Consider the following 8,692-nt stretch of genomic DNA (forward strand, 5'->3'; position numbering starts at 1 on the left):
AAGAGCAGGCCAGGATCCCACCTCAAGGTCTGATCACCTGGTTGAGGTGAGAAGTGCAGGTATTGCTTGACCCTGTTCCTGTGGTCCTTTTGCAGGTGGGTCGGTAACCAGGAGAGCTGCTGGGAAGCAGAATATAATCTGGGTGTCTGAAGGCTTGGGTTTAAATTCTGGCTGTGTGGTCTCTAGCTGTATGGTCTGGGTGAGTTACGTAACCTCCCCAAGCCTGTTTCTTCATCTGCAACATGGGAAAACAGGAGCACCCACCTTGCAGGGGTTCTCGTGAGGCCTGCCCAGGACATCCTCGGGGGCAGCATGGGGCGGGGGCCTAGCACGAAGCCAGCCCACAGCCCATGGGCTGTCTCACTGCCACTCATCAACAGGGACCCTTTGCTTGGAGGGACGTATCTGCTCTCCCCAGTGCAGACAGTTTAGTTCCTGAGAGCTTCACTGCAAAGGGGAGAGTGTAGCTTAAAATAACCCCAAGAATGCGGAGCTCTTTCAAAAGTCAATTTAAAAAATTTAATAAAGATTCCAGACAAACCTAAGGGAGCACTGTTGGTTTGTTGTTGATGTTCTGAACAGCCTTGAAAACTCCTGGCTTTGACGCTGCAATTAGGCTCTCCTGAAAGTCCTCACAGCAGTAGAGCCTTGGCACAGGGCGCAGGGCTTCACTTCCTTCCTCATTTTGTGGCTACCATGTCCGCCTGCATCCCCACCACAGCCCAGGCAGGAGCAGTGGGAGGGCCGCGTGGTCTCCTCGGCTCACTGCTGCAGGAAATGCTGCCTGCCGCCCAGAAAAGAAGGCGGATGGGGTGACTCAAAGTGAACCGTCTCCTCCCCCCCACCCCGCACGCTGCACCCACACGAGCCCCCTCCTCCGAGGGTGAGTCTGAATCACGGCTCAGGGTCCTGGGACGCTCCCGGGCCCCTTTCCCAGCCCTGGCCTGGCCAAGAGATCTGAGGGCAGGGTGCCTTCGTGGATTGGAGCTAACTCCCCTCGAAGCGGCAGCCTGCTTTGTCAGAAACCATCTCCAGGCAGGCAGCTGGCAGGCTGCTGGCTGGTGGCTCGGTCTCCCTCCTGCTCCGCTCGGGGCAAGACTTGTCCAAATATTTGGCTTGATCCTGCTTTCTGATTCATCATGTGTAGGAACCTCTGTAATTTCATCTACTGCGTGACTCAGACCAGGGCTCAGCACAAGTGCCGAGCCCCGAGGCCTGAGCCCCTCGGAGGCCAGGCCTGCAGCCAGCACCCGCTGCTCCCAGCTGGCCCCGGGGATTGGGGGTGCTGGGGGGCCCCTAGACTGCCTAGCCTCAGATTAAATCTCTGTCGTCTGGGATAATTAATGGAGCCCCATACACGCCTCAGCGCACGGGTGTGAGGTGCACTTTGTACCTTTTCCAAGTCTTTTTTTTTTTTTAATGCTATATCCATTTGCATCTCATAAATTATGTTGGTTTCAAAATGAAATGCTCCTGATAGCAGCAGGCAGGGTGTGGGTCCCCCCAAAACATTTTCTCTTGTCATACCCTCTCCCGCTCGCTCTGAGACCCTAGGAGAAATCGACTCATCTTCCAGAGGGGGAGGGGAGGCAGCAGAATGACCTAGATTCCAAATCTGCAAGACAGGTAGAGCCAGCGCTCCTGTCTTCCGAAGGCTGCAGTGCACAGTGTCCCAGGGTTTCGGAAGGAGCCAGCAGGATGAAGTTCTCTCCTGTCCTTGCTTGGACCCTCTCCTCTTATGGGTGACATGGTCATTTTCTCCTTCAGCAGGTTTGTCTTCTTAGGAAAGGCCACAGGCTGGGCTTGGTGGGACCCCTGATGCTCCCTGGGTGGGGAGTGGGGGAGGGGTGCCCTTGACAGCAGAGGTAAGGCATCCCCTGTGGAGTGTGTGGGGGCAAGGGAAGGAGTTGAGATGGCAGTGGAAACACCGGGGTCTCCAGTAGTCAGAGACAATGGAATTTAAACTTTCTTTCCACCACTTTCTAGCTCTGTGGCTTTGGGCAAGCTACTTGCCCTCTCTGAGCCTCTGTTTCTTCTTCCATTCATTCATTCATTCAATGCCTATTTTCAGAGCACGCTATGTCAGGCCTAGCCCACCCCCGGCACTTACATCCTGACACGACACAGCCACGTGCCTACGTACCATGCCAGGTGGAGGGAAATACTAAGCAGAAGATGAGTGAGATGCAGGTTGGGGAGCGCTTGTTCTCCACTGTGTTGGGCTGAGGCTGGGACCAGCCCAGCGGGTCCAGCCCAGGGGACTGATGCAGGCAAGGAAGCAGGAGGGACCAGAGAGAGTGACCATGAAGTAGGACAGCACCTGTGCCACACACAGGGGGAGCTGCAGAAATGTCACTGCCGTTGTTATTATTTGATACCTGGCAGTGAACATGGCGGTGCGCTTGGGGTGAGGATGCTGAAGGCAGGAGGCAGCAAGCTGGGAGGAAGACGGCTGCAAAGCCAGGGTAACCCTGGCACACGGCGATGGGGGACCCGTCATTTCCCACCCCTCCAGGCTGCCTCCATTCTGGCCTCCAAAGCACAGGCGGGCCTCGTTTCACACCGCGCCCCAAAGGTCAGCTGGCTAGAGTTTCACAAGCGGGCGTTCCAGGGCTGGGGCCCTCACAGGGAGCTCTGTGCCCACGGTCAGGCCTCCAAGTTCCCGTCCAGGACCAGCTGCCGGAGCTTTGGCCCGTCCCAGTTGGCCTCAGGGGTGCTGAGGCAGCTGCCGCCAGGCAGGGGCGGGGTGGGTGAGGGAGGAGAGAAGCAGGCCCCAGGGCAGCTGTCCTCGCCATCAGAACCTGAGCCACACTCGGGCCAGGGAGCCACGGTCGGGGGCGCTCCAGCCTCTGCAGGGAGGGCACTCCGAGTGCGTATACAAGTATATGCAAATTATATAAATGCATATAAATACGTACACGTGCTTTATTTTCCTTATACGTTTTAAAATTTTTATTTCATTTCATTTTCCAAGATCCTGGGCAGCGACGGTTGCCTGTACCCGTTTTATAAGTAAAGGGAGGTCCAGCAAGCAGACGGCAGGACAAAAGTTCAAACCCCATGTTCTGTGCGCCTCCAGGTGCTGGCCACAGAAAGGGCATTAACTGGGCCCCTCTTCTGATCACAGATTTCATTATGTCCCCTGAGAGACACAAAAGGAAGTTTCTGTGTCTCCCGTTTTCAAGGTCGAAGGAGAGTCAACAGCAGGGAATGGAGTTGAAACAAGGCCCCTCTGGCCTCACTGACCACACGGAGAGGCTGGCCCAGCGGCCCTGGCCACCCACAGACTCGGGCTCCCACAGGAACACTGCAGATGGTGGGTGGGCTCGACTCAAAGCCTACACTCAGCGCTTTCCACTGCCTTCCTCTTCCCCTTTCACTTCCGGACACTCTCGGGTCTGCATCTGCCTCCCCGAAAGGCACAGCTTGTGGCACTGTCTTGATGTCCCACAGCGCCAGGCACAGTGAACGGCCAGGGGTGGGGACGCCCTCTTGTTTCTTCACCTGTATTTCCATCCGTGAAATAAGAATGCACTGCAAACCAGGCCAGGGCACAGCTTGGGAGACCCACCGGCAGCGCGGAGGCTCGGGGGAGGAACACAAGCCTGCCCGGGCTTTCGGCAGCCGTGGCCAAGAGGGCAGCAGCAGGAGAGCAGGAGCCTAGCAGGGGACAGCAGAAAGCCCCCCTGGCCTCCCGGGCACCAGCAGAACACCCTGCAGCAGAACAATTCCTCTATGTGGGGCTGGAGCACAGCCACGAAGCCTGGGCTGCCTTTCTGACAGGGGTGGAGGAGACTTACAGAAAGAAAAGACAGTAGCCCTTCCATCCTGGGGAAGTTTAAAGACCACCCAAAGAATGAAATCTTAGATTTTTACCTTCCTGAAAGGCTGAGGCTGGACATAACTCTCTGCCTTCGTTCCCCTCTTTTGTCTTGGGTAAACGTTCCTGGCCATACTCGTACCTGTGGTTTTATTGTCATCTGCTTTGGAAATGGGTAGGGTATACATCAGTCAGTGAAAATTTAAAATGTAGCTCTTTGGTCTAGCATCAAAGTAGACAGGGAAGAAACTGGCACTTCACAAATACCTTTGGAGACTTGTGATTTGTGTGGGCTTCCAAAGTCTCTGCTCTGAGGTTACGCACACTGAACCCGGGGTGGTCCTCAGGCCTCTGGTCACAGCACGAGCAGTACCGGTGGGGCTTGATCTTCAACCCCGGCGCTCTGGGCTGTGGGGGATCGTTGGTGCCACGGCCACCTCTGGGACCCAGCAGGAAAGGGAGAAGGCTCCTCGCTGCAGCCAGCAATGCATGTGCCCCTCGATCACTCCTTTAGAAAAGAGGCAGGAGGGGTGAGGCAGAGCATCCCTGCCCCTCCCTCTAACCCCCCCACCCTTGGATTTTTGCCACCATTGGCTCCTCCAGGTCTTCCTTCTGTACATAGCAGAGGTCTGGCGGTAATGGGGAGTAAGGGCTCTTGGGACAGCCTCGCCCCATGAAGCCAGGTGAAGACTGGTTTGCCTGTCTCCTTGCTGGGCACAGGGTGTCGCGCTGTCGCAGTGGAGGGCTTTGCAGAGCCAGCACCAGAGACAATGGGTTCCCTGAGTCAGAGGAAAGATCCCAGGAAGGATTGTGGAAACTGGCCAAAGGTAAAACAGAAGGCTTTAAATTCTTGAGTCAAGTTGTGGAGGGAAACAATTGCGATGACAAGGCAGCCACCTGCCATCCTTGCTCGGTTTGGGAGGGCAGCATGATTAAAACCTTTATGTGAGGTCAAGGTCAACACACAGTCCTGAGTCATTAGTCAGACATAGATTAGTGGGTTAATACAGAACAGTCCCGGCAGATGAATTACACCCAGAAGCTATGTATGAGTCCTTGGAGCTGACATTGAAAGCTTCAGTTATCATAGAGAGAGTGATGCCTGCTTCATTCTGATAGGGCTCAATTATTGTGATAAATGCCCTTGGAGTTTAACACTTTCGTTTCACCTTGAGTTGGAATGAGGATCTCAACCTCAACTGGATATAAGGCGGGTCCCTTCTCTCCCCAGCCGCTCTGGGATCCTTAGGGAGACTCCCTGAGCAGTAAAATTCTAGTTATTTCAAAAGGATACATCCACCTCACCTGGGATTGTCAGGACACTTTTGGTCCAAAGTGACAGAAGCCAAGGTCAAACAAGCCTATAAAATTTACTGGGAGATCTTGAATTAGGAGTGCAGGAAAGAGGTGATTTAAATTACTTATATAGAAAAAAAAAATTTACTGGGAGGAAGTTGGGTACTATCTTGGAATCCAAGCTGAAATCGAACCACTAGGCCCCACGAGAGGTGGGAACCAGGCCTAGAAGGTGCCGAGAACGCAGGGAGCTTCTCCCTATCTGTCTCTCTTGCCTCTGCTTCTTTCCAGCAACCCATCTTCTGTGATGCTCTGTGCGTGGAGGGGGTAGAAGATGGTTGTGGCGCAGCCCCTAAGTTTATATTCCCTCTCTTTACAGGACCAGCCGGCTTCACCCAAGAACTAATTCGTCCAGCCATCTGGGGTCAGGGAGACAGGGTTGTATGTGTAGATACTGCTGCCAGGGGCCCTCTTCTACAGGTGGGTGTGCGGAGGGGCTCAGCACACAGAGAGCAGTGTGACTGTGAGCAGGGAAGACACCCTCGGAGGAGATGCGTCCCGCTCCAGAGACCAAAATGGCATTCCCAGGCTTTCCTGATGCCGGAAACTACTTGATGGAATCCCGGGAGGTAGGAGGCCTGACTTGCCTGCCCCCACACTCTCTCTCTTTATTGCAACTCACTTTGGTAAGGCATCTGGAGTGGCCTTTTGCAGCCTTGTCATTTTCTCGTGCAATGCAAAGCTTGGTTCTCTCACACGTGCCTCCGACCTCCTCGCCTGGGCCAGGCAGCAGGACTTGGAGCACTGAGATGGCTTTCTCTCCTCGCGGATCCTCCCTTCCATGGGGATCCATGTGGTGTGGGGGAACGTACACCCTTCGATGCGCTTTCCTGGATCCTTACCCACACTCCGCCACTTACGAACACCTGACCTTTCTGAATCATGGTCTCCTTGTCTGTGAAGCGGGGATAGTAAGTGGTATGTTCCCCTCAAGGTTGTGGTGAGAACTTGAGACCATGTACGTCAGGGCCTTCATTCACTTAGCTCGGTTGCTGGCATGTAGAAGGTGCTCATACAACTCAGTCCCTGTAGGTCCCCCGGCATCCCCGCTGAGGTCTTCCCTGCCCCTTCCCCACCCGAGTGAGCTTTAGCCAAAGTCCCAAATTAGTGCCATCCGCAAGGAAACCAAGGCATTACCACTGCGGTGTGGTACTTGGAGGAATCGGGTGTCATAAACACTTACACAGGCCCATCCATTTATAGTCATGCAAGACATCTTGACCCAGTGCCTCTGAGAGTGGAATGGATACAACATTCCCTTGAAGCCACCATCTGAGACAGATTCTGGGAGGCTGGGCCATGGAAACACTTCAGTTTTTGAGTTCTGTGTGTTGAGTGAGTGAGTCAGCGTTCATAGATGATTCAAACCTAGCAGAACTCAGACCACATAGAGAGAACGAAGAAAGAAGCCCACAGGGCCCAGTGGAATTTCTAAAGAATCTTCTCTAGAGTGCTTAGAACTGAAGAACCAAGGGAATTACATGCTGTCTCCAACATGGCCACAGCTCCACCCATCACCAAGGCCCTTTGGAAGGCGCTGTGGAGAGAGGGAGGTCATGGGCTTGAAGTAAGACTGCAGAAACAGGCTCGGGGTCCTGCAAGAGGGGTGGGGGGGTGGTGGGCGGCAGAGGCCACTAGTTCTATGCACATTTGTCTGCCCCTCTCAAGAGTCAAAGGCTCAGGACACAAGCTAAAGATGGTTCTTACCTTGCAAAAGTGTTATGGGCAGGGCCTTTGGGCTCTCCAAGATGTCATCAAGGGAAATCATGGTCCTGTGACCAGAGAGGGGGGCCATGGCTACTGGGTGACCAAAAACCAACAAAGGTGCCCCACACCAAGTCCTGTTCATTCTGCCTGCAAAATGCTCTTCAGATATATTTCAAATATATTTCTCCAAATCATTCCTGCCGTTCTGATTCCCTGGCCTCTACCTTATCACATGGTGCAGTAGCTGCTGCAGCAGTGGCCCCCACCGCTTCCCCATCGCCTCCACCCAGCTGCCAGAACTCCCTTCCAGAAACAGACGCCAGCCTGGTGACTCTCCCATGCACAAACCTTCGATGACTCCCAACTAGAGAATGTCACCAAGGACCCCAAGCTTGCTGCCAGGCTTTATGCCCTCCAATTCCAGTTTCAGCCACAAGTTATCACCTGCCTCCATGCCTTGGTCCATGCTGATCCTTTCACTGAAAAAACCACCTGTTCCTGCTTTGCCCAGCTCACTCTTACTCATCCTTTTTCAGGGCCCCTGTCAAACGTGGTCTCTTCTCTGAGGCTCCCGCAGGCCCCCAGCACCTGTGATTGCAGGATCTCAGCACACCCTGGTAACTTGAATGCCACCAGTCTCCTGCTTGGATGGTGAGATCCTGGAGAATGGGGACTTTGGCTGTCCACAGCCGTTGCAGAGCCTGGTACAGTGACTGGGTGTCTCCTGCAATCCAGGCTTGCTGGCCGCTCCTGCTCCTTTGCTGGGTTCCTGGTGCTGCCTGCACCAGGAGGAGGGAAAATCCCAGCTGGCGCCATTTCCTGCTCTCCACATCCGTGCAGCTCTTCCTTGTCCCAGGTCCTTCCTCTCCAGAGAGCTCCTTATCTGAGGACGGTCCAGGGCACAGCAGCCGGCCTAGAGGAGCCGTCCTGCTGATTTCCTGCCTCCGCCACTCTAGATTTGAGTCAGAAGGTCTGAGTTTGGAGCCAAGCTCTGAACCTCTTCCAAACTTGGTGAACTTGGCCTTTGCTCTCACCTTTGCTAAGCTTCAATTTCTTAATGTGTGAAATGAAGTGTTTTCTTTCTTTTTTTAAGCACAAATTTGTTGTTACAAGTAAGAATGTGTCTCCCAACCAATCTGTTTTCCCGTAAGGAATCATTATTAACACTTTACAGCTTACCTACCCAAACTTTTTCTATGCATTTACAAACATACTTCAAATTTATCGTTTCGTAGAAAAAGGATCACACATACACGCTCTTCTATGCCTTGCTGTTTTTACCCGTTTCATGAGCGCTCCCTTATTCTTTGTAACGCTTTCTTGCCTTACAGTATGTGAATGACCTGTACTTTATTTAGCGAGGCTCGTAACAACAGACATTTAAACTGTTTTCCTTAAAAAAAATTGTTATTAAAGTTTTTATTTTGTGATAATTGTAGATTCACAGGCAGTTGTAGAAAAATACAAAGAAACAATATGTACACTTTAGCCAGTTTCTCCCAATGGTGTTGGTGACATCTTTCAAAACCAGGCAGTACAATATCACCACCAGGGTACTGACGTTGCTACAGTCAAGATGCAGGACATTTCCATCACCACAGGGTGATGTCCTTTTTTAGCACCTGCTTCTCTCCCATCCTCACCACCACTCCCTCCTCAAACCATCTTTTACCCGTGGCAACCACAAATCTATTTTCTATTTCTATAATTTTGTCATTTCAAGAAAGTTATGTAAATGGAAGACAACAACAATCCTTTGGGATTGTTGATTTTTTTTTTCCATTTAGCATAATTCCTTGAAGATTCATA

The 8,692-nt window shown here is 52.8% G+C and overlaps 1 long non-coding RNA gene across 1 annotated transcript; it reads left to right on the forward strand.

Annotated features, from left to right (window-relative positions):
* Positions 1–1,650: 1,650 nt before the first annotated feature.
* LOC130846797 (uncharacterized) lies at positions 1,651–7,623 on the forward strand. Its single transcript, XR_009051633.1, has 3 exons — positions 1,651–1,770; positions 5,496–5,745; positions 7,420–7,623. It is a non-coding gene; the product is annotated as an uncharacterized LOC130846797 (long non-coding RNA).
* The last annotated feature ends 1,069 nt before the right edge of the window (positions 7,624–8,692 follow it).

This window comes from Hippopotamus amphibius, chromosome 2 (assembly GCF_030028045.1).
Source record: "Hippopotamus amphibius kiboko isolate mHipAmp2 chromosome 2, mHipAmp2.hap2, whole genome shotgun sequence".
NCBI classification, from domain to species: domain Eukaryota; kingdom Metazoa; phylum Chordata; class Mammalia; order Artiodactyla; family Hippopotamidae; genus Hippopotamus; species Hippopotamus amphibius.